The sequence below is a fragment of the Engystomops pustulosus genome, chromosome 5 (assembly GCF_040894005.1).
Source record: "Engystomops pustulosus chromosome 5, aEngPut4.maternal, whole genome shotgun sequence".
In the NCBI taxonomy this organism is placed as follows: Eukaryota; Metazoa; Chordata; class Amphibia; order Anura; family Leptodactylidae; genus Engystomops; species Engystomops pustulosus.
Genome location: NC_092415.1, coordinates 13,483,171 through 13,509,367, shown reverse-complemented (window position 1 = coordinate 13,509,367; position 26,197 = coordinate 13,483,171). Strand labels below are relative to the sequence as shown.

The 26,197-nt window shown below is 44.6% G+C and overlaps 1 protein-coding gene across 4 annotated transcripts in view; it reads right to left on the bottom strand.

The window, feature by feature from the left end:
• Window positions 1-26,197, bottom strand: part of CYRIB (CYFIP related Rac1 interactor B) — a 130,100-nt gene that overhangs the window by 93,815 nt on the left and 10,088 nt on the right. Inside the window, exon 1 of one of the 4 annotated variants that reach the window (XM_072151189.1) lies at window positions 9,041-9,191. The exons of the other annotated variants lie outside the window; for them this stretch is intronic. The gene's annotated coding sequence lies outside the window, so the exon portion shown is untranslated. Of the gene's footprint in view, window positions 1-9,040; window positions 9,192-26,197 lie in introns of those variants that run through there. 4 annotated transcript variants of the gene reach the window in all.

The window sequence follows — 26,197 nt, the reverse complement described above, 5'->3', positions numbered from 1 at the left end:
AGGGGTTGTATATAAATTAATAAGGGGGCACTGTATAGCGGAGGGCTTCTATATAAATTAATAAGGGGGCACTGTATAGAAGGGGTTGTATATAAATTAATAAGGGGGCACTGTATAGCTGAGGGGTTGTATATAAATTAATAAGGGGGCACTGTATAGCGGAGGGGTTGTATATAAATTAATAAGGGGGCACTGTATAGAAGAGGGGTTGTATAATAAATTAAATGAAGCTGCAACTGTATAGCGGGGGAGTGTATAAATAAATAAGGGGGAATTTTATAGCAGAGGGGGTGTATATAGATTAATGAGGGGCACTGTATAGCAGGGGGTCCGGTATATAAATTGAGGGGGCGCTGTATAAAGTGGGGGCAATGCATATTGACGCAGTGAAAGTGTGGGGGGGACTGAATATAGTCACACTCCTGACTTCTTATGGGGGTCTATGATTCCTATGTACACCCCCACTCCTCACCGCTGCATAAAGGTAATCAATGAGGCATCGGCTGATGCACCCCCTTGTCTGAGGGCATTAGTAATAAAGTAGCCCCCAAAACCCCTTTAGGAACAGAAGTGGCCTGAAGTCCTGCAAAGAAGATTGTGATTTCTCGTATTTCTGGCCATTCCTGGTCGGTCAATCACTAAATCGTCGCGTTATGACTGCGCTTCCTGGCGTTGAGTAAGAAGGATGCAAAATGCCTTCCATATGCGGCCAGCGTCTCGTCTATCGGCCTGAAAGACTTCACCTCCACTTCAGCAAAGTCTCGGCGCAGATTGAGAACAACAACAACGTCTGGAGCCGCCGCTACGTGCGCTGCCAGAAGAGCGGATTATAAATATTCATGAGCGGCTTCTCCAGCAAATCCATAAAGCCGGCGAGGAGTCATGTATAAATCATGCGGCTGCTATCCTGCGCCCAGCGTCAGTGCGACCCAAAGCCATCAGCCAGGCCAGAACACGGGAGAGAAAAACGCAACTGCCAGGAGATTATCCGAATTATAAATACCCCTCAGCGTTTGGGTCCTGATGAGCGTTCTCTGTAATAAAAATTCCCAAAAATAAAAAAATTACAATATAATAAGATGAATAGGATATATTGATTTCTGTCAAATTCCTTCACTGAAGGATCAGACGGTTCTGTTCACACCTTAGATTAAAGTGATCCTGTCAGCCAGTGTTATATATTGTCCCTGGAGAGATGTGTAATCATACATTTATTGTTAGTAGCAGCAGGACTGTGATATGTGGATTTATATATTCCAGGATTGTAGCTTCTCAAAGTGAACTGGGAGCATGTCCTCACACTGCTGTGCTCTGTGCTCTCTGCAGCCAGTGTTTTGTATTGTCACTGGAGAGATGTGTACCATCATATACCACAGATGCCCAAATACAGAATTGCAGAAACAGATCACAAAGATTTCATGGGTTAAGGTCCTTCTCAGTATAAAATTTGGTGGGTAGTTTGGGCCCCCTCAAAGGCTTGGCCTGCGGGCTACCCCCCAAACCGGCTGGTGATAAGTATTCGGCCCCCGGTGATAAGTATTCAGCCCCTGGTGATGAGTATTCAGCCCCCGGTGATGAGTATTCAGCCCACGGTGATAAGTATTCAGCCCCCGGTGATGAGTATTCAGCCCCCGGTGATGAGTATTCAGCCCCCGGTGATGAGTATTCAGCCCACGGTGATGAGTATTCAGCCCCCTGTGATAAGTATTCAGCCCCTGGTGATAAGTATTCAGCCACCAGTGATAAGTATTCGGCCCCTGGTTATAAGTATTCAGCCCCTGGTGATGAGTATTCAGCCCCTGGTGATAAGTATTCAGCCCCCGGTGATAAGTATTCAACCCCTGGTGATAATTATTCAGCCCCCGGTGATAAGTATTCAGCCCCCGGTGATGAGTATTCGGCCCCCGGTGATGAGTATTCGGCCCCTGGTGATAAGTATTCAGCCCCTGGTGATAAGTATTCGGCCCCTGGTTATAAGTATTCAGCCCCCGGTGATAAGTATTCAGCCCCCGGTGATAAGTATTCAGCCCCTGGTGATGAGTATTCAGCCCCCGGTGATGAGTATTCAGCCCCCGGTGATGAGTATTCAGCCCCCGTTGATGAGTATTCAGCCCCCGTTGATGAGTATTCAACCCCCCTGGTGATAAGTATTCAACCCCCCTGGTGATAAGTATTCAACCCCCGGTGATAATTATTCAGCCCCCGGTGATAAGTATTCAGCCCCCGGTGATGAGTATTCAGCCCCCGGTGATGAGTATTCAGCCCCCGGTGATGAGTATTCAGCCCCCGGTGATGAGTATTCAGCCCCCGGTGATGAGTATTCAGCCCCCGGTGATGAGTATTCAGCCCCCGGTGATGAGTATTCAGCCCCCGGTGATGAGTATTCAGCCCCCGGTGATGAGTATTCAGCCCCCGGTGATGAGTATTCAGCCCCCGGTGATGAGTATTCAGCCCCCGGTGATGAGTATTCAGCCCCCGGTGATGAGTATTCAGCCCCCGGTGATGAGTATTCAGCCCCCGGTGATGAGTATTCAGCCCCCGGTGATGAGTATTCAGCCCCGGTGATAAGTATTCAGCCTCCGGTGATAAGTATTCAGCCTCCGGTGATAAGTATTCGGCCTCCGGTGATAAGTATTCGGCCCCTGGTTATAAGTATTCAGCCCCCGTTGATGAGTATTCAGCCCCCGTTGATAAGTATTCAACCCCCCTGGTGATAAGTATTCAACCCCTGGTGATAATTATTCAGCCCCCGGTGATAAGTATTCAGCCCCCGGTGATAAGTATTCAGCCCCCGGTGATAAGTATTCAGCCCCCGGCAAAAAGTATTTGGCCCCCAGTGATAAGTATTTGGCCCCTGGTATTTCTGTCTCGGAGGTCCTTGGGCAGTTCCTTAGACCTCAAGATTCTCATGTGCTCTGACATGCACTGTGAGGTCTTACATAGACAGGTTTGTGCCTCTCCTAATCAAGTCCAATCAGTTTAAATAAACACATCTGGACTCCAATGAAGGAGTAGATCCATCTCAAGGAGGATCAGATGGAAATGGACAGCATGTTAGTTAAATATGAGCATCACAACAAAGGGTCTGAATACTACGATATTTCAGCTTTTCGTAGTTAATAAATCAGCAAAAATATCTACTATATATACTCAAGTATAAGCCGAATGTGCTATAAAATCCAAACTTGGCTTATACATGAGTTAAAAAAAAATCCCAAACTCACCTTTCCGACAATCCCTGAGCCCCCAGCCCCCCCCCCCTGCAGGTCTTTTGTGCAATCCGTCCGTCACCAGCAGGTCCCTGCGACACACAACTCTGACTTCAACCACTGCCACTGTGATGGTATTGTGTGTGCCGGCACACACTCTGACGTAAGAGCTGTGCGCCACGCGGACCTGCCTCTGACAGACAGATCGCACAAAAGACCCGCGGGGGGCGCCGGAAAGGTGAGTTTGCATGATGGGGCAGGGGGCTGGCCATATACTGGGGGGAAAGGTGCTGACTATATACTATGGGGCAGGGGCTGGCAGGCTATATACTGGGGCACGGGGTTGGCTATATACTGGGGCAGAGGGCTGGCCATATACTGGGGGGGAAGGTGCTGACTATATACTATGGGGCAGGGGCTGGCAGGCTATATACTGGGGCAGGGGGTTGGCTATATACTGGGGGGGAAGGTGCTGACTATATACACTGGGGCAGGGGCTGGCAGGCTATATACTGGGGCAGGGGGTTGGCTATATACTGGGGCAGAGGGCTGGCCATATATTTGGGGGAAGGTGCTGACTATATACTATGGGGGAGGGACTGGCAGACTATATACTGCGGCAGGGGGCTGGCTATATACTGCGACAGGGGGCTGGTTATATACTGGGGCAGATGGCTGGCTATATACTGGGGGGAAGCTGTGACCAATGCATTTTCCACCCTTGGCTTATACCTGAGTCAATAGGTTTTCCGAGTTTTCCCAGTTTTTTGTGTTAAAATTAGGGACTTCGGCTTCTCATTTGCTAAATGGAAATTTTTTGAAATTTTGCAAACTCCTGTCTGTCTCTTTGTTTTGTCCTGCAATACCAGACACAACCTGTAGACTGATGTGGGGCTGTTTAGATCTAAATGCAGCCATTTTTTAACCCTCTATCGACACTACGGCGAGTTATGAAGAAGATACTGTTTAGTCGGCTCGAATCAATAAGTAACAACAGAGGATCCGGAAGGTGAATACGAAACTTGGCAGAGTCAGGATGAAAGAATCAGAGATGTTTTATGTCTAATAATTTCTCTCTCAAAGAAAAGATCAGACTTCTACAAGACTTTCATCTTTTTATCTGACTGCTGCGGTTTTCATACATATTCTCCAAATGCCCAACCAGCAATATTACCCCCATTTATCTCTATATGCCCCACCCCATCCAGCTATGTTACCCCCACTTATCTCTATATGCCCCACCCCATCCAGCTATGTTACCCCCACTTATCTCTATATGCCCCATCCAGCAATGTTACCCCCACTTATCTATATATGCCCCATCCAGCAATATTACCCCCACTTATCTCTATATGCCCCATCCAGCAATATTACCCCCACTTATCTCTATATGCCCCATCCAGCAATATTACCCCCACTTATCTATATATGCCCCATCCAGCAATATTACCCCCACTTATCTCTATATGCCCCATCCAGCAATATTACCCCCACTTATCTATATATGCCCCATCCAGCAATATTACCCCCACTTATCTCTATATGCCCCATCCAGCAATATTACCCCCACTTATCTCTATATGCCCCATCCAGCAATATTACCCCCACTTATCTATATATGCCCCATCCAGCAATACTACCCCCATTTATCTCTATATGCCCCATCCAGCAATATTACCCCCATTTATCTCTATATGCCCCATCCAGCAATATTACCCCCACTTATCTATATATGCCCCATCCAGCAATATTACCCCCACTTATCTATATATGCCCCATCCAGCAATATTACCCCCACTTATCTATATATGCCCCATCCAGCAGTATTACCCCCACTTATCTATATATGCCCCATCCAGCAATACTACCCCCATTTATCTCTATATGCCCCATCCAGCAATATTACCCCCACTTATCTATATATGCCCCATCCAGCAATACTACCCCCATTTATCTCTATATGCCCCATCCAGCAATATTACCCCCACTTATCTATATATGCCCCATCCAGCAATACTACCCCCATTTATCTCTATATGCCCCATCCAGCAATACTACCCCCATTTATCTCTATATGCCCCATCCAGCAATATTACCCCCACTTATCTATATATGCCCCATTCAGCAATACTACCCCCATTTATCTCTATATGCCCCATCCAGCAATATTACCCCCACTTATCTATATATGCCCCATCCAGCAATACTACCCCCATTTATCTCTATATGCCCCATCCAGCAATACTACCCCCATTTATCTCTATATGCCCCATCCAGCAATATTACCCCCATTTATCTCTATATGCCCCATCCAGCAATACTACCCCCATTTATCTCTATATGCCCCATCCAGCAATACTACCCCCATTTATCTCTATATGCCCCATCCAGCAATATTACCCCCATTTATCTCTATATGCCCCATCCAGCAATACTACCCCCATTTATCTCTATATGCCCCATCCAGCAATACTACCCCCATTTATCTCTATATGCCCCATCCAGCAATGTTACCCCCATTTATCTCTATATGCCCCATCCAGCAATATTACCCCCACTTATCTATATATGCCCCATCCAGCAATACTACCCCCATTTATCTCTATATGCCCCATCCAGCAATGTTACCCCCATTTATCTCTATATGCCCTATCTCTCTAAATTCCCCCTATTGTTCTTTATGCCCCCTACTTAATGCTCCCTTCCAGCTCCTACAGGTCGCAGCTAATGTATGTATTCTAATATCTCTGTAGAGCAATGAGCTAAGGGAGGAGCTCTGATGTGAGCTCCACCCACCAAACATCTATGAATAAATTAAAATAATCTTATCACTGGGGTTGATGTCCAATGACAGATCTTCATATAGGCAGTATGGGCGGGCACCCGGGGGCCCTTGGCTTCGGACGGGCCCACTCCCGCCCTTTATGAATATCCGCAATCATTCTTAAAAAAAAAAAAAAATCTATACTCACCTTCCGGCTTCTTCTCCCAGGCCCCACGGCTCCGTCTTCTGCTCTTCAGGCCAGGGCGCATCACTCTCACTATGACACGGCATAGTGTCATAGTGACATATGACACGACATCGCCGTGTCACGGTGTATGTGCCCGGGCCGGGAGCTGAAGTCAGAGCCGCCGGGCAGGGGAGAAGAAGCCGGAAGGTGAGTATAGATTTTTTTTTTTTCTTTCAAGAGGGCCCTGCTGTGGACATTTCATGAAAGGAGGGATCTGGGGTGGACATTCCATTAAAGGGGCATCTGGGGTGGACATTCCATTAAAGGGGCATCTGGGGTGGACATTCCATTAAAGGGGCATCTGGGGTGGACATTCCATTAAAGGGGCATCTGGGGTGGACATTCCATTAAAGGGGCATCTGGGGTGGACATTTCATTAAAGGGGGGCATCAGGGGTGGACATTTCATTAAAGGGGGGCATCAGGGGTGGACATTCCATTAAAGGGGGCATCTGGGGTGGACATTTCATTAAAGGGGGGCATCTGGGGTGGACGTTTCATTAAAGGGGGGCATCTGGGGTGGACATTTCATTAAAGGGGGGCATCTGGGGTGGACGTTTCATTAAAGGGGGGCATGTGTGGTGGACAATTCATTAAAGGGGGATCTTGGGTGGACAATTCGTTAAAGGGGGGATCTGGCAGGAAATTTCATTAAAGGGGGGCATCTGCTGTGGACATTTGATTAATGAGGTGCGGCTGCTGCTGGACATGTTGTTAGAGTAGCATTTGCATTTCCTACCCCAGGGCTTATACTCCAGTCAATCACTTTTTGTGGTAACATTAGGAGCCTCGGTTTATACGTGAGTATGTACATTATGAGGGGGGTACAGCTGCAGAGCATAGAGCCCGGGCCAGGGGCAGCATCCACATCTCCTACACTGTCTGGGAGATCTGGTTTGGATGGTAGTCGGGATGTAGGGATTCCTGTAGGTAGGGAATATGATTGGACTCCTAAATAGATGGGATATAAGAACATGATTGTAGTTCATCATTAAATTATTTTATAATAATATAGAAGATATGGAGGATATAGAGTCGCACTTAATTCCTAACATCCGGGCACATGTTTGTTTGGATGCTGGGGGGGGGCCTAGTCGTGTGCACAGCCCGGGGCCCACTGGTGATGTCTATATGGTCCACACATGAAATAATTACCAACTACAACAAAACATCAACTTCTGACCTACTGTAGGTAGAAGTGACTTCAATTAAATCCATAGTCTTAAGAAGCAAAGCATAAAAAAAATCAAAAAGAAAAGATTATTAACCCTTCCAGACAGTCCTGCAGGACGAGATAGTTTACCAAAAATGAATATACTATTCGGCCCTGCAGCCATAGACACATCGATCCATAATAATCCCCTGTGCATTAATATGATAATCCTCCGCACTGGCAGAAAGTAACTTCACTTCTAAAATGGAAAAGAGTCTAAAAAATACAATTCTAAAAATAATGAAACTACAATTAAAGTGAAAAGGGATCAGGGGGGAAATAATCTCGAAATGCTGGAAAAGCAAAGTTGGGTTTTCTCACAGTTTTATAAAGACATCAGATGACACAGCTGCTCCCTCCCCCAGCAGGAAATCCCAGCAAAGCCTGATCTGCATATATTTATAAGCAGTAACATGGCTATATAGAAATGAAACATAAGATACTACCACAAAAATATTTATCATTACTCACATCACAATACAGTCCCTGAGATTTAAATATATAGTTGTCAGAAACATCTGTTCGCAGACAGGAAGTTGTAGAACAACTAGGGCACAAGAAAGGCCTTATATGTCCTGTACTATTACAATATACAGTTTTTACTGCCCCCTATGTAAAAAAATATAACTACTATAATACTGCCCCCTATGTACAAGAATATAACTACTATAATACTGCCCCCTATGTACAAGAATATAACTACTATAATACTGCTCCCTATGTACAAGAATATAACTACTATAATACTGCCCCCTATGTACAGGAATATAACTACTATAATACTGCTCCCTATGTACAAGAATATAACTCCTATAATACTGCTCCCTATGTACAAGAATATAACTACTATAATACTGCCCCCTATGTACAAGAATATAACTACTATAATACTGCCCCCTATGTACAGGAATATAACTACTATAATACTGCCCCCTATGTACAAGAATATAACTACTAGAATACTGCCCCCTATGTACAGGAATATAACTACTATAATACTGCCCCCTATGTACAAGAATATAACTACTATAATACTGCCTCCTATGTACAGGAATATAACTACTATAATACTGCCCCTATGTACAAGAATATAACTACTATAATACTGCCCCCTATGTACAAGAATATAACTACTATAATACTGCCCCCTATGTACAAGAATATAACTACTATAATACTGCCCCCTATGTACAGGAATATAACTACTATAATACTGTCCCCTATGTACAAGAATATAACTACTATAATACTGACCCCTATGTACAAGAATATAACTACTATAATACTGTCCCCTATGTACAAGAATATACCTACTATAATACTGCCCCCTATGTACAAGAATATAACTGCTATAATAGTGCTGATAGGAAATTACCCAGCATTGCTTGCAGTCTCCTTTAGCAAAAGTTAAAATTTGGATCTTCTATTTGGCAGATATTACAGTACAAATATGGCTGGTGGGTAACTGAACCTTCTATATCTGGTATAACTTGCCAAAATCAGTGGATAAAGCAGCACATCTTCTTGACAAATGAATCCTATGACAGTTCTGGCATATAGCGGATCTGGATGGGTGCAGGGTGTTTATAAGTAGAAGAAGTTCTGTACCTTGTGTGTTTGCTGGTGCCTTGTGTCTGGCGCTGGTCGGGTCTCATCTGTCTTCATATGGAGTTGACCTCTGACCTTCCTCCTGCCCTGTGCCAGCCCTGATCATGTCTGCAGTATCGATCATCTATGTGCAGGTTTCAGGCGGAGTCGTCACACTGACATATAAAAGGGGAAGTGAATGACTTCCTCTTCTGGTTTCCCCCCCGGCTCCACAATTACCAGTTATGACATTTTGGAGAAGCTGTCGTAAAAAAAAAGTTCATCCTGGTCTCAAAGGTTAAGAACTAAATTCTCATCTCTATTTCCCACCATCGTGGTGCAATGGTGTCATCACCTGCTCTTCCTCGCTCTACTCATCATGTAACACAATGGTGTCATCAGTTACCAGCCCATCAGAGATGGAAACAATGTCACCAGTTTTAGGAAATAGCACCAAAAACTGCAATACATTGCTAGGATTATACCGCCATACCCCAATAATACCAATATACAGCGACCCAGCAACAGCTCCATATGTAAACCAATGAGTGTTCTGTAGTACAAGACCATGGGATTGTCAAACCTGTAGTCATTATAGTGCCCCCTACAGCGGGGGTAAGGGGGTGGTCACACCTGTTGAAGAAACTAAAAGGAAATCTGCCACGAAAATCCATCCTGATAAACCAGGGACATTACTCATAGATCCAGGCACCGGGACTGTGGTAATCTTCTTATATGTGTTAACCATGGCCACCTTCCTTCTAAAATCAAGGGCTCTGGGGGTGTTACCGGAGCCCCCCATACTGTAGCTTCACAGACTGTTACACTGTTTCCCCCGCTTCCCCTTCCTCCTTCAGCACTTGCCCATCCCTCTACCTGATGTAATCTCACACAGTGAGAGGGGGAAGTTCACCTGCACAGTGTAACAGCCTGTGAAGGTACAGCATAAAGAGGCTTTGGTAACACTCCCAAGAGACCTTCAGGCTCATTAGCATTATTATAAAAATTTATATTCGAAGGAGGGAGGCAATAGATAACAACTATAAGAAGATACCACAGTCACGGTGACTGGATCGGTGAATAAGTGTCCCTAGTTTATCAGGATGGATTTTGATGGAAGATTTCCTTTAAATTGAGAAAATAAAATTTATGCTCAAACTGACTTTTCGAGCCTCCTCCGTCCCCCCCACCCCCCAAATACAAAATTAAATATTATATATAAACCAAGAAGAACTAAAGGATGTCTGGAAAAATCAATCACACAGCTCTGTAGATGGAAATGTTAGTAAAAATTAAAGGGGCTGCATAAAAGATATAACTAGTACTTACCTCATCCGGTGCTCCCGGTGTCCCATGCGGTGCTCCCTACGTGCCACGCCCCCTATTTCTCTACCTTGCACCTTATGGACAAGCACGCCCACCCGAAACCATTCCCAGTGCTTTATAGGTGCAAGAGTGGAATTTCCCTGCCCCTGTAAACAGACGGTGGCTTGGAGGGAGCAGTGCGACGCCGGACACCTCCCCAGCCACCCAGTCTCGGACAACCCCTTTAAGCATCAGAAAGAAGCTAAATTTTGTAACTTATAAAACAACTATATAAATTAAGCGCCTCTCAAAATGTAGTTATCAGTCAACAAAGAAATGTTATAGATTCAAAAAAATTACCAGGAGTCAATAAGAGATGCAACACGTCCTGCAAAAACCAAGTCTTCATAAAACTAAACACCATGAACACTAAACTAGTTATGGTCCCTGTGAGACTCCATGCGGTCGGCTCGTGTTATCAGTGCACTGGATGCTCTGCACATGTGATAATTGTATCCCCGCTATCACTACACATAGCAGCGTGTAATATCTACTACATGGGGTATGGCCGAGACAAGCACAAAGTCACCCGTCATCCTGGGCACCTTCATACAACACATCCTGCCCTCCAGACCACCCGCACCTCTGATGTGTGCACCAAAGTATTACATCTCACCATGTATGGAGGAAGTTACTATATAACTACATATACCTCACCTAATGAGGAAGAATGACTGCTTAACCCTTTACCTCCTGCAGAGGCCATAGCTGTGTACATACATGACATTACTTATCCTGTAGATCTTTTATTTTATATAAAAGTAAAAAAACATAACACAAACAAAACATAATATACAATATATACAATATCTTACCTGCTGGTCCAGCCACATTCACACCTAGCAAAAACAATAACTTAAAATACACCGAAATGAATAAATACCAAATACCACAACCCCCACCCAACCGATTATCACATCCTAAACCAAACCAATAAACAATGACAAGCCACACCCACAAATAAACAAAAATGACCATAAATATACATAAACCCACCCCACACCCTCTAATAACAAACCACCCCACACAGATCACATCCCACACCCGTTTTTTTTTTCTAAATATATAATAACAAATACACATAACACTACACTAAACTAGATCCCTCGCCCGCACCCTCCCCTTCCCCCCAGACACTGGTCTAACGTCCAAAGTTTGCGTTAAGTAGTCCAGACCAGTGCCCAGGGTCATAGAGTCCAAGGTCAGTTCATAAGTCCCACCACCATCACCCCCCTCCCAACCTAACACTGTGTCCCAAACCCCACTATATACAATATATACAATATATACAGTATTTACAACATAACAAAGAAAAACAGAATACAAATAAAATCTGAACAACATCAATCCAAACCACATAAAGCCCAGGTTCGGCGCCTGCAAGCCCCTACATCACCACATGCCCAGAACACAAAACAAAAATCTACAGTGCAGCATCAGCCCAACACCAGGAGAGGAGATGACAGACTAAGGGACACTAAAGGAGAACCCCCTCCAAAGGAGAGAGGCCCTCCCCGTGCCCAGCCTCTCATACTCCAGAGAGCGCACCTTCACCAGGTCACCCAGAATGTTCCTAACCACCTCATCCACCGGGAGGATTTTACGCTGCGTCGATACTAAACACCGTGCGTTCCACGTGTGGTACCTGACCACTAGACTGACTAGAAATAACGTGCATCAGTCCCGGCCACCCAGGCCTCTGAATGCTCCATAGGCCCACTCCGCATAGGAGAGACCGGCCAACCCGGGCCAATGGATGGAAGCGCCCACCCGGTTGTACACCTCTGTGTTAAAGGGGCACTGAAGCAGGAAGTGGTCCATGCTCTCCAGCAGGCCACCGCACTCCTCCCGGGGACAACCCCTTTCCTCAGAGCTCCTACACTTCAGATTGTCCCTCACACACAGCTTTCCATGGAAGCAGCGCCAAGTCACGTCCCAAAACTTCAAGGGGATCCGGATAGAATTCAATAAACTGAAACCCACCCCAAGATCCCGACTTGGGCAATCCCTGAGGGCCAGAGGCTTCTGGAAACGGGCAAACAGAACCCTTTTGTCAAGGAGTTTCCTCGACTTGGTCCTGATCTCCCACATTCCCAGACCCCACCGGCGAATCACCTTCAGAACCGGGGTAGCGTAAGCCGGAAGATGCCCATGCGGTGTACGAAGATCCTTCACTTACCCTCCTGTCTCCCATTCCTGGAAGAAAGGTCGAAACCATCCCCTGCAGGAGTATACCCACGGAGGAGCCCTCTCTTTCCAGAGGTTTGCTACATTGATCTTAAGAAAGGTATTCACTAGGAACACCACAGGGTTGACCATACACAACCCTCCTTGTCTCCTCGTGCGGTAAGTAACCTCCCTCTTGATTAGGTTCAGCCTATTCCCCCATAACAGCTGGAAGAACAGACTGTAGACCCGAGTCCAGAGGGGTTCTGGCAACATGCACACACTGCCCAGGTAAATCAGCAACGGGAGCAGGTAAGTTTTGATCAGATTAACCCTTTCTCTGTGGGTCAAAGACCAACCCTTCCACTGGTCCACCTTCTGAGCGGCGATCTTAAGCCTGCCATCCCAGTTTTGCATGGGGTAATCCCCCTGGCCAAATTCGATGCCGAGAACTTTGGCAGAGTCTTGGGGCCCTGGAAGAGTGTCCGGGAGATCAAAGCCTGGACCTCCCTCTCCCAGCCAGAGACTCTCACACTTATCCCAGTTGATCTTGGACCCAGAAGCCTCTAAGTAGCGGTCGACCTCTGACATCACCCATTGCGCCTCCCCTCTCGAGGACACAAAAACAGTGACGTCATCGGCGTACGCTACCACCCTTAGAGTGGCTTCCGGTGCCACCTGGTCCATCCCGACTCCCACCAACGGCCCACGATCAACCCTCCTAAGGAATGGGTCGATCGCGAACACGTATAAAAGTGGGCTCAGAGGACAACCCTGGCGAACACCAGACCCGACCTCAAAAGAGCGGCCAATCCAACCGTTCACAAGCGGGAAACTCTCTGCCCCTGCATACAAAACATACAAAGCCAATTGACAAACTCCCCCGGCAGGCCATACCTCAGAAGGACAGACCAGAGGCACTCGTGGCTAACCCGATCAAACGCTTTTGCCTGATCCAAGGACAGCAAGTATCCCTTCAAGTTACCAGCCCTGTCCTGCTCCACTGCCTCCCGAACACAAAGCACAGCACTAAATGTACTGCGGCCTGGGACAGAGCAGTGCTGGGTTGCCGAAAGGAGCCGGGGCGCAAACTGCACCAGCCGATTAAACAGCACCTTTGCCAAAACCTTTCTGTCGGTATTGAGAAGCTTTATGGGACGCCAGTTCTCAATACGAGATCGGTCCATACCCTTTGACAGGATGATCAGGGCAGACCTCCTCATTGACTTCGGGAGAGCGCCCGAGGAAAGACACTCATTGAATACCTCAGTCAAGAGGGGAACCAAGGCGTCCTTAAAGGTCTTATAAAATTTGGATGTTAAGCCATCCGGACCCGGCGATTTCTTGAGGGCAAGCCCTTCAATCGCCCGGCTGACTTCCTCTTCCCTGATCATCTCTGTCAAAACATCAAGAGAGGGGTCTACTCCTGGCTCAGGGACAGTTTCAGCCAGGAAAGCCGACATCACATCCCGATCTAGATCCTTCCTGCCCAAGAGGTGCGAGTAGAAGGATCTGATGACCTCCAGAATCCCTGATCTGGACCTTTTCAGGGATCCCGTACTGTCAACCAGTCCTGTGACAACTTTACCATTCACTGACATCTTGCAGTTTCTGTAAGGATCGGGCGAGCGGTATTTCCCGTAATCCCTCTCAAAAAACAAAGATGCGTGTCTATCGTACTGACACCTCTTCAGCAAGGATTTCACTCTGGAGATGTCCTCACGACTACCTCCAGTCGAGACGAGATGCTCGAGTTTCCTCCTTAGGCCCTGATAGAGGCGGTACCTGTCCAGGCTCCTGAGGCTCGAGAGCTGGCGGAAGAATCTCGCCACCCTTTTCTTGAGCATCTCCCACCACTCTGACTTACTGCTACAAAGGCCCAGCAATGGTACCTGGCTCTGAAGAAAGTCCTCAAAGGATTGTCTGATCTCCGCTTCTTCCAGGAGAGACGAATTGAGCTTCCAGTAGCCTCTTCCCATCCGGGGGGTCTCTGTAACATTCAGAGAAAACAAAATTAAACAGTGGTCGGAGAACTCCACCTCAACAACGGACACTGCTGAAGAGATGGCTTCCTCCTTTAAATAAAACCTGTCTATTCTAGACCTGCAGCTACCCCTATAATAGGTGAACCCCGCGTGGCCTGGGGTGTGCCGGATGTGGACATCCACCAGGCGAGCCTCACTGGCTATGCTATTAAGAGCGACGCTACCATAAGTCAGCTTGTCACTGGAACCTCCCCTATCCTGGGACCTCGTGACAGCATTGAAGTCCCCTCCAAAGACCACCTGCCGACTTGTAAAAAGGTAGGGCTTGATCCTCATAAAGAGACACTTCCTGTCCCACTTGGACTGGGGACCATAGATGTTAATAAGACGAAGTTCTTGTCCCTTCATGAGGACATCCAGGATCAGGCACCTCCCCATTTCTAACTCAATAACTCGTCGGCATTCTACCGGTGCGGTAAAAAGGACCGCCACTCCGCTATACGGCTCGGCCACAAGAGACTAATACGAAGGTGTCTCCATTCCCTCTTAGCTTTAAACACGGCCGCCAAATCTGGCAGCCTGGTCTCCTGCAAAAATAAAATGTCGGCTTCAACACGGCCGAGAAAATCAGAGGCCGCAAATCTAGCCGCATTAGACTTAATGCTGGCGACATTAATGGATGCCAGCGTCAACCTAGTGGGTGCCGCCATCATGAGTGCTTTCTTTTTACCCATCTTACCACCACCCTCGGGAAATGAACCCCCCCTTTTTAGACATATTGTGGTGTCCATCTCCCGCACCTCTGATGCTTCAGGGGCAGATCCAGGACCTGCCTCCTCATCCTCGTCTCCAGACTCTGGGCCAGTCTCCCCTCCTGAGGACCCCGACTCCCCAGGGGGAGACTCGGCACATCCTGCAGGCTCCGCCACCTCTGGCCCTTCACCCTCAGCCCCTCCATCGGCAGGAGAGGCTCCGTCCAGGGCCAGGAATCGATTTGAAAGTTCGACCACCGGGGGGGGGGGGGGGGCGTTTGGTTGCACCTTCCTTGGGTACCTTAGTCAGGGTGGGAGAAGATCTTACATCTCCTCCCTTCTTTTTACCCTTTTTCTTCTTTTTGGCGCCACGCTTACGCTTTACGCTTTTCCTCTAGCCTACACGCCCTATTATCCTCGTGTGGGGTCACCGCACCTGTGACACAGCTTAGGCTGCCCCCGGTAGAAGATCAGGATCCGATCCCTCCCCAGGAAGGCTGATGAAGGGATGTGGGCGTCTGAGTTACCTTAACGCCTTAACTTCACCATGAAGGTCCAGGCCCCTGACCAGATACCATACTCATCACAGTTTTTTTCTGGTAATCCCAGTACCTCTCCATAACGATTCATCCAGGTCATGATGTCAAAGCAAGATAGTGATTTGTTACGGGTAAGAACGGTCACTTTCTTGAGTTCGCTCTGGCGGGACACTGCTTGCACAGCAAAGTCCCGCCACTCGGGCTCGTTGTATCTCAGCTCATAGTTGGACCAGAAGAGCTCAAGCCCCTCCGGCCGAACAAAGCTGACATCAAACTCAGATGTACCATAGGGATGGATCAAGGCAAAGATGTCAGCCGCCTTGAAGTCCATCCTCAGCAGCAGCTCAACTACCCGTGCCCGCGGGGGACACACATCACTGCCACGCCACCGAAGACGGACCACATTCCTACGGTTAGCACCCGGCCCGGTTGTCGGGAGCGACCATGATATCTCCCTGCGTCTTTGCTCTCGGAAGGCAGACAGGCCGTGCCTCTCTATCCAAAACGACAAATCAACCTCCTGCCCCGCTACATTGATCGTCCTTTCTCCCTTCTGTAAGGCCTGCAGGAGGCGCCGCTGCAAAAAGCCGTCTCCAGAGCCCAGAGACTAGGATGATGGAACCCTACTTCCCCCAGCAGCGACACTGGCATAGCTCTTAATAGGGGCCGCCACTGGGGGAGCAACCGGACCAACCCCTGCACCCACCACATTAACACAACCCACCTGCATGTTACACTCAGCCATGCCACTCACACCACCAGTCACTCCATCACTCACCCCCAAAGCTGGAAAAGATTCTGCACCACTCACACCATTCACATTATCCACCACAACATTACTGACACCACTTACACTGGCTGGACCAGCAACAACATCAGGGGACATGACCACCTCGGCATCTTCAGGCACAAGGGACGAGGGTCCCCCCGCAGAGCATCGCCCAGAGGGGACCCCGACTTGTGTCACACTTGTGCCCTCCGCATCATCGGTAGCAGATGTTATTTTACTTTTCTTAGGGGAAGGTAAGAGTCGCCGCTGATCTTTGGCTGGTATGTGGCACCGCTGATCCCCACCTTCCTCAGCACTCCTCTGCAGACTATCCCCAACACCAACACAAAATAGGACTTTAGGCTTCGGAGGTCCGGAGCCCTCAGCCTCAGCGACCCCTCCACACTGCCGCCGCTCCATAACCAAGTGATCAGCGGCAACAGCATGAAGAGGCGCCGAGGCACCGGAAGCTGCCACCAGTGCCGGGCTGTCCCCTCTCCCACCGGGGGACGCACCACAGCACTGGATTTTGATGTTATTGCCACTGCCGAGCCGCCCTTACTGTCCGGCCTTGCGGCCGATGCCTCCCCTGCTCCCCCACTGTTACCACAAACAGAGACGGAGCCCATCATACATGACATTACTTGTTGTGACGGACTCTGTTAGAAGAAGATATCACATAAAATTATAGAGATAAGTTATCACTAGACTTGGGGTCTTTCAGCAGGAATAAACATGTGTAACTAACTTAGACCATCATGGACATTGCAATTAATACCTTCTCTCCTTTAGACCACCAGGAATGTGTACGTGTATTAGTCTTCCTGAAAGTCGTGCTTTTGGCAGCTGCCTTATAAGATCGCTAAGAGGCAATGTTTGGCAGAACCCATCCTGAAAAACTTATTTGCATATTTCCCAGTATCCCCCAGTGGAGCATCAATGGCATTTTATTCTCCACATGCCTCACATTAAAAAAAATTCTCAGATTTCAATCCCCTAGTGATGTTTACACAATAAAGATAATTTTAACCCTTTCATTTGTAATGTTACTCTGTGTTATTGCTGTTTTATCTCCTATCACTCAGTGATGGTCGGTGTAAGACTCCAGAATGTGAGCGGGGACTCTCTAAGCAGACACTTCATGATCCCTCTGTGCTATGAGATGCTGTGTGCTGACAATGTGCTTAGATTATCAGGGTACAGGGTTTATCTACACTTTTATCTAGATTCTGAACATTCACTAGTATCTGACACATAGAAAGAGAGATGAGACAGATCAGAGACATGAGATGGATACATGACACATTTAGCTCTGCTGCCTCTCCTAATCAATACAACCCACAGTCACTTCTACTTTTGTCCTCTGTAGCTTGTAGACTAAGTCTCTGCACACTGCTGCTTCCTGTCAGGAAGTGCCTGTTTCTGAGCTAGTCTTGTAATGCAGGGGGGAGGGGCAGAAGACATACAGCACTGCAGTGTGCAGAGAAGAGAAGCTATTCATGAAAAGAATCCGACAAAAGTCAGAAGATTTATAGTCGTTTCCATGGACAACCAAATTGTGTACACCAGGACTGATAGAGACAGGTTGGAATTATATCTGTGAAATTCTGTATTTTTGCTAAAAACAGTGAGAAAACTAGCACAATATTGCTCTTACTTTACCTTTCCTTCTTCCTATATACTGCTGACACAGTTTACATAACTGCACAGAGATCATCTACAGTCTACAGACAGGGCTAATATACCGTATACACACCATACACCGTCTATTATACCGTATACACACCCTACACCGTCTATTATACCGTATACACACCATACACCGTCTATTATACCGTATACACACCATACACCGTCTATTATACCGTATACACACCCTACACCGTCTATTATACCGTATACACACCATACACGGTACATTATACCGTATACACACCCTACACCGTCTATTATACCGTATACACACCATACACGTCTATTATACCGTATACACACCATACACCGTCTATTATACCGTATACACACCCTACACCGTCTATTATACCGTATACACACCATACACCGTATATTATACCGTATACACAACATACACCGTCTATTATACCGTATACACAACATACACCGTATATTATACCGTATACACAACATACACCGTCTATTATACCGTATACACACCATACACCGTTTATTATACCGTATACACACCATACACCGTATATTATACCGTATACACACCATACACCGTATATTATACAGTATACACACCATACACCGTATATTATACCGTATACACAACATACACCGTCTATTATACCGTATATACACCATACACAGTCTATTATACCGTATACACACCATACACCGTCTATTATACCGTATACACACCATACACCGTATATTATACCGTATACACAACATACACCGTCTATTATACCGTATACACACCATACACCGTCTATTATACCGTATACACACCATACACCGTCTATTATACCGTATACACACCATACACCGTCTATTATACCGTATACACACCATACACCGTCTATTATACCGTATACACACCATACACCGTCTATTATACCGTATACACAACATACACCGTCTATTATACCGTATACACACCATACACCGTCTAATATACCGTATACACACCATACACCGTCTATTATACCGTATACACACCATACACCGTCTATTATACCGTATACACACCATACACCGTCTAATATACCGTATACACACCATACACCGTCTATTATACTGTATATACACCATCCATTATACCGTATACACACCATACACCGTCTATTATTTCCACTATCTATTATACTGTATATACACCATCCATTATACCGTATATACACTGTCTACTATACCATATACTCACTATTATACTGTATATACACCATCCATTATACCGTATATACACGATCGCAGTCATCGGTACATCATAACAGGGGGATTGCGGTATGGTTTGAGCTGGGGCTCAGGAGCTCGGAGCGAGGCCTCTGGCTACAGATATTTCCATATCAAAGACATTTTCCCTTTTACGTTGAAAAAGACGATGGAGGAAATCCAGATGTATGAGAGCAGGAGAGAGCGGATCTGTTCAGTGAGGATCCACCTGATGTGGGGGAGGTCTGGACAATCTGGGAGATCGGGGGCCCCTCCAGGGCCCTGACCATGGGGTGGGGGGGGGGGGGGGTTCTCTGCTTGGGTCAGACTTCAGCACATGTGGAGGTCTATGGACTACAAACAAGAGACCAGGGGGCATTGATGATCCCGGTAACACAACGGTCACATAATATCAGATCACCAGATCATCCCAGTATCTACAGGAATATAAGCAGATCACATCCACTACACGGCGTAGAAATAAACGCAGCCAGGAAATATTCATAGCGGCAGCGAGGGCGCAGGGACAGGAATGAACCCGCGCCGGCCCACTCCCCACCAGCCCCGCCCATCCCCGGGCGGCCACGCCCCCCCCCTTTCATGTCCCCCTGGTTTGGTGGTTGCGGAAAGGGGAAAAAAATCAAAAGTTCTCGCATTTTCAATTATCATGGTGCAGAAGCCCTGATTAGTACCCCCTATAGAGAGAATCATTTGCTGGCATGCTTCTCTGTTAGACAGAGTAAAGGGAACCTGTCAGCACACGTGACCACACAGACTACAGCCAATGATAGAGACGTGTAATCAGACCTTTGTGTATGTTTTTAGTAGCAGCAGGAGTGTGAAATATGGATTTACATTCCAGAACTGTAGCTTTTCCAAGTGCCCTGGGGGATGTGCCCTCACACTGCAGCGCTCTGTGTTCTCTGCAGCCAGTCTTAGGTACTGTCCCTGGAGAAATGTGTAATCAGACCTTTGTTGTTAGTAGCAGCATTACTGTGAAATTTGGATTTATATTCCAGGATTGTAGCTTCTCCAGGTGCAATGGTGCTTGGTGCTTGCACTGCTGTGCTCTGTGCTCTCTGCTTGAGCCTCTCCACTGCACCCCCTCCCCTCCCCTCACTGCTCTGAACAACTTGTGTAGTATTCAATTAGAGGCCTGAACTGATTCACTCAGAGCTGAACTGATGGGTTATGGAGCAGTTCAAGGCACCGACACAACAGTGAGGGCATACCCCCAGTGCACTTGGAGAAGACACAATCCTATCATTACAAATCTCAGAGCAAAGCAGTGTGAGGAGAAGCTACAATCCTGAAATATAAATCCATATATCACAGTCCTGCTGCTACTGTGTAGCAACCTACACAAAGGTCTTGTTACAAAACTCTCCAGGGACAATACAGTCTGGATGGTCACACCTGCTGACACATTGGGGCTTATTTACTAAGGGTCCGCGGAGCACATTTCCGGGATTTGCGCCGCTGTGACATGGATTTAGCAGGGGACTGTGCTGCACACGATCGGATTTTGGCGCAGCTGCGCTGCTTTCATGCGATAGGAATCGGGGGACATGCTGTCGGACGGTCCGGCTGATTCAGACTGAGCGCGGGATTTAAGATCCAAATTGTGTCACATCCAATGTACCTACATGCACCAGGAAGAAGAAGGTGAACTCCTGCGGACCTGAGCGGGGAAGCGACACATGGGTGAATCGCGGCACAGTGCAATGCACTTTCGGGGACTCCGAGGGACCGGGTAAGTAAATGTGCCCCATTCCCTTTAAGAATCCAAAGCAAAGAGCTTTTTCCTCTCTGGAGGGCTTAATGCACCCATGTATGACCTCTCTATCACATCACTCTAGAATACTGTATTTTTTCTCAGGATCCAGCAGAAAGTCATCTATTACAGTAACACTTCAATACAAGCGAATGTCACATTAGTACAGGCGGTCCCCTGACTTACAGACGACCCCTAGTTACAGACAGACCCCTCTGCCCACTGTGACCTCTGGGGACCTCTCTGGATGTTACTATAGTCCCAGGCTGCAATGATCAGCTGTAAGGTGTCTGTAATGAAGCTTTATTCATAATCCTTGGTCCCATTACAGCAAAAAATTTTGAAACTACAATTGTCATTGGGGAAAAAATAAATTTTGTCTGGATCTACAATTATAAAATATACAGTTTTGACTTACATACAGATTCAACCGAAGAACAAACCTGTGGAACCTATCTGGTATGTAATCTGGGGACTGCCTGTATAGTGATGTAATAAGCCGAGACAAAGTGGCAGCTAAACAGTTAATAATCAGGACACTGAACAACTAATGACAATGACAAAGGACAATCGAGTGATTATTTCCAATTGCAGAGACCGTGTCACTTCCAAACAGGAAACAATCATCACGTTCAATGTCACCGAGGTCACGGAGATAGACGTCTGCCTAATACATCCCCGTAACAGAAACCGCTACAACGTGTCACAGGCTGGAACAGGGGCAGCGGGACTAACACTATACACACAGGACAATACGAGGCAGCAACAGGTTAGGGAAGTGAGAGAGGTTACCTCCCCCCCCCCCCCCCACACACACACAATGGGTACATGACAACTCAGGAAGGATTTCCAGGTGATCCGATAAATATAGAGCCATAATAATCATATAATAACATTCATAATAATCATATAATAACATTCATAATAATCATATAATAACATTCATAATAATCATATAATAACATTCATAATTATCATATAATAACATTCATAATTATCATATAATAATATTCATAATTATCATATAACACTAGAAGTAATGGGAATCGCAACATTGTATCACAGGCTGAGGATGGAATATTCCATGTGTCATTACAGGAGGGGTCTATACACAGCAGAGAAATGTTACAATGTATCCCTCACCCCCCCACATAATCCCTGTGTACCGCACTGCCCTCCCTGCTCTACAGTATCACAGGTACATCCCCGATTCCTCTTATTATTACATGGCCTCCATGGCCGGCACCAGGGGGAGAGGAGGGAGGAGGAGGAGGGGAGCAGCAGTATCATAGAGAAGAAGAAACTGTGCAAGGGAAGTCATTCATGACTGCACATACACAACAATACTACACACTATACATAATAATCCTCCTCATACATACATACTACACACTATACATAATAATCCTCCTCATACATACATACTACACACTATACATAATAATCCTCCTCATACAAAACCATACTACACACTATACATAATAATCCTCCTCATACATACATACTACACACTATACATAATAATCCTCCTCATACAAAACCATACTACACACTATACATAATAATCCTCCTCATACATACATACTACACACTATACATAATAATCCTCCTCATACAAAACCATACTACACACTATACATAATAATCATCCTCATACATACATACTACACACTATACATAATAATCCTCCTCATACATACATACTACACACTATACATAATAATCCTCCTCATACATACATACTACACACTATACATAATAATCATCCTCATACATACTACACAGTATACATAATAATCCTTCTCATACATACATACTACACACTATACATAATAATCCTCCTCATACATACATACTACACACTATACATAATAATCCTCCTCATACATACATACTACACACTATACATAATAATCATCCTCATACATACTACACACTATACATAATAATCCTCCTCATACATACATACTACACACTATACATAATAATCCTCCTCATACATACATACTACACACTATACATAATAATCCTCCTCATACATACATACTACACACTATACATAATAATCCTCCTCATACATACATACTACACACTATACATAATAATCCTCCTCATACATACATACTACACACTATACATAATAATCATCCTCATACATACTATACACTATACATAATAATCCTCCTCATACATACATACTACACACTATACATAATAATCCTCCTCATACATACATACTACACACTATACATAATAATCATCCTCATACATACATACTACACACTATACATAATAATCCTCCTCATACATACTACACACTATACATAATAATCCTCCTCATACATACTACACACTATACATAATAATCCTCCTCATACAAAACCATACTACACACTATACATAATAATCCTCCTCATACATACATACTACACACTATACATAATAATCATCCTCATACATACATACTACACACTATACATAATAATCCTCCTCATACAAACCATACTACACACTATACATAATAATCCTCCTTATACATACATACTACACACTATACATAATAATCCTCCTCATACATACATACTACACACTATACATAATAATCCTCCTCATACATACATACTACACACTATACATAATAATCATCCTCATACATACATACTACACACTATACATAATAATCCTCCTCATACAAAACCATACTACACACTATACATAATAATCCTCCTCATACATACATACTACACACTATACATAATAATCCTCCTCATACATACATACTACACACTATACATAATAATCCTCCTCATACATACATACTACACACTATACATAATAATCCTCCTCATACATACATACTACACACTATACATAATAATCCTCCTCATACATACATACTACACACTATACATAATAATCCTCCTCATACATACATACTACACACTATACATAATAATCCTCCTCATACATACATACTACACACTATACATAATAATCCTCCTCATACATACATACATACTACACACTATACATAATAATCCTCCTTATACATACATACTACACACTATACATAATAATCCTCCTCATACATACATACTACACACTATACATAATAATCCTCCTCATACATACATACTACACACTATACATAATAATCATCCTCATACATACATACTACACACTATACATAATAATGATCCTCATACATACATACTACACACTATACATAATAATGATCCTCATACATACATACTACACACTATACATACTAATCCTCCTCATACAAAACCATACTACACACTATACATAATAATCCTCCTCATACATACATACTACACACTATACATAATAATCCTCCTCATACATACATACTACACACTATACATAATAATCCTCCTCATACATACATACTACACACTATACATAATAATCCTCCTCATATATACATACTACACACTATACATAATAATAATCCTCATCATACATACATACTACACACTATACATAATAATCATCCTCATACATACATACTACACACTATACATAATAATCCTCCTCATACAAAACCATACTACACACTATACATAATAATCCTCCTCATACATACATACTACACACTATACATAATAATCCTCCTCATACATACATACTACACACTATACATAATAATCCTCCTCATACATACATACTACACACTATACATAATAATCCTCCTCATACAAAACATACTACACACTATACATAATAATCCTCCTCATACATACATACTACACACTATACATAATAATCCTCCTTATACATACATACTACACACTATACATAATAATCATCCTCATACATACATACTACACAGTATACATAATGATCCTCCTCATACATACATACTACACACTATACATAATAATCCTCCTCATACATACATACTACACACTATACATAATAATCCTCCTCATACATACATACATACTACACACTATACATAATAATCCTCCTCATACATACATACATACTACACACTATACATAATAATCCTCCTCATACATACATACTACACACTATACATAATAATCCTCCTCATACATACATACTACACACTATACATAATAATCCTCCTCATACATACATACTACACACTATACATAATAATCCTCCTCATACATACATACTACACACTATACATAATAATCCTCCTCATACATACATACTACACACTATACATAATAATCCTCCTCATACATACATACTACACACTATACATAATAATCCTCCTCATACATACATACTACACACTATACATAATAATCCTCCTCATACATACATACATACTACACACTATACATAATAATCCTCCTTATACATACATACTACACACTATACATAATAATCCTCCTCATACATACATACTACACACTATACATAATAATCCTCCTCATACATACATACTACACACTATACATAATAATCATCCTCATACATACATACTACACACTATACATAATAATGATCCTCATACATACATACTACACACTATACATAATAATGATCCTCATACATACATACTACACACTATACATAATAATCCTCCTCATACAAAACCATACTACACACTATACATAATAATCCTCCTCATACATACATACTACACACTATACATAATAATCCTCCTCATACATACATACTACACACTATACATAATAATCCTCCTCATACATACATACTACACACTATACATAATAATCCTCCTCATATATACATACTACACACTATACATAATAATCATCCTCATACATACATACTACACACTATACATAATAATCATCCTCATACATACATACTACACACTATACATAATAATCCTCCTCATACAAAACCATACTACACACTATACATAATAATCCTCCTCATACATACATACTACACACTATACATA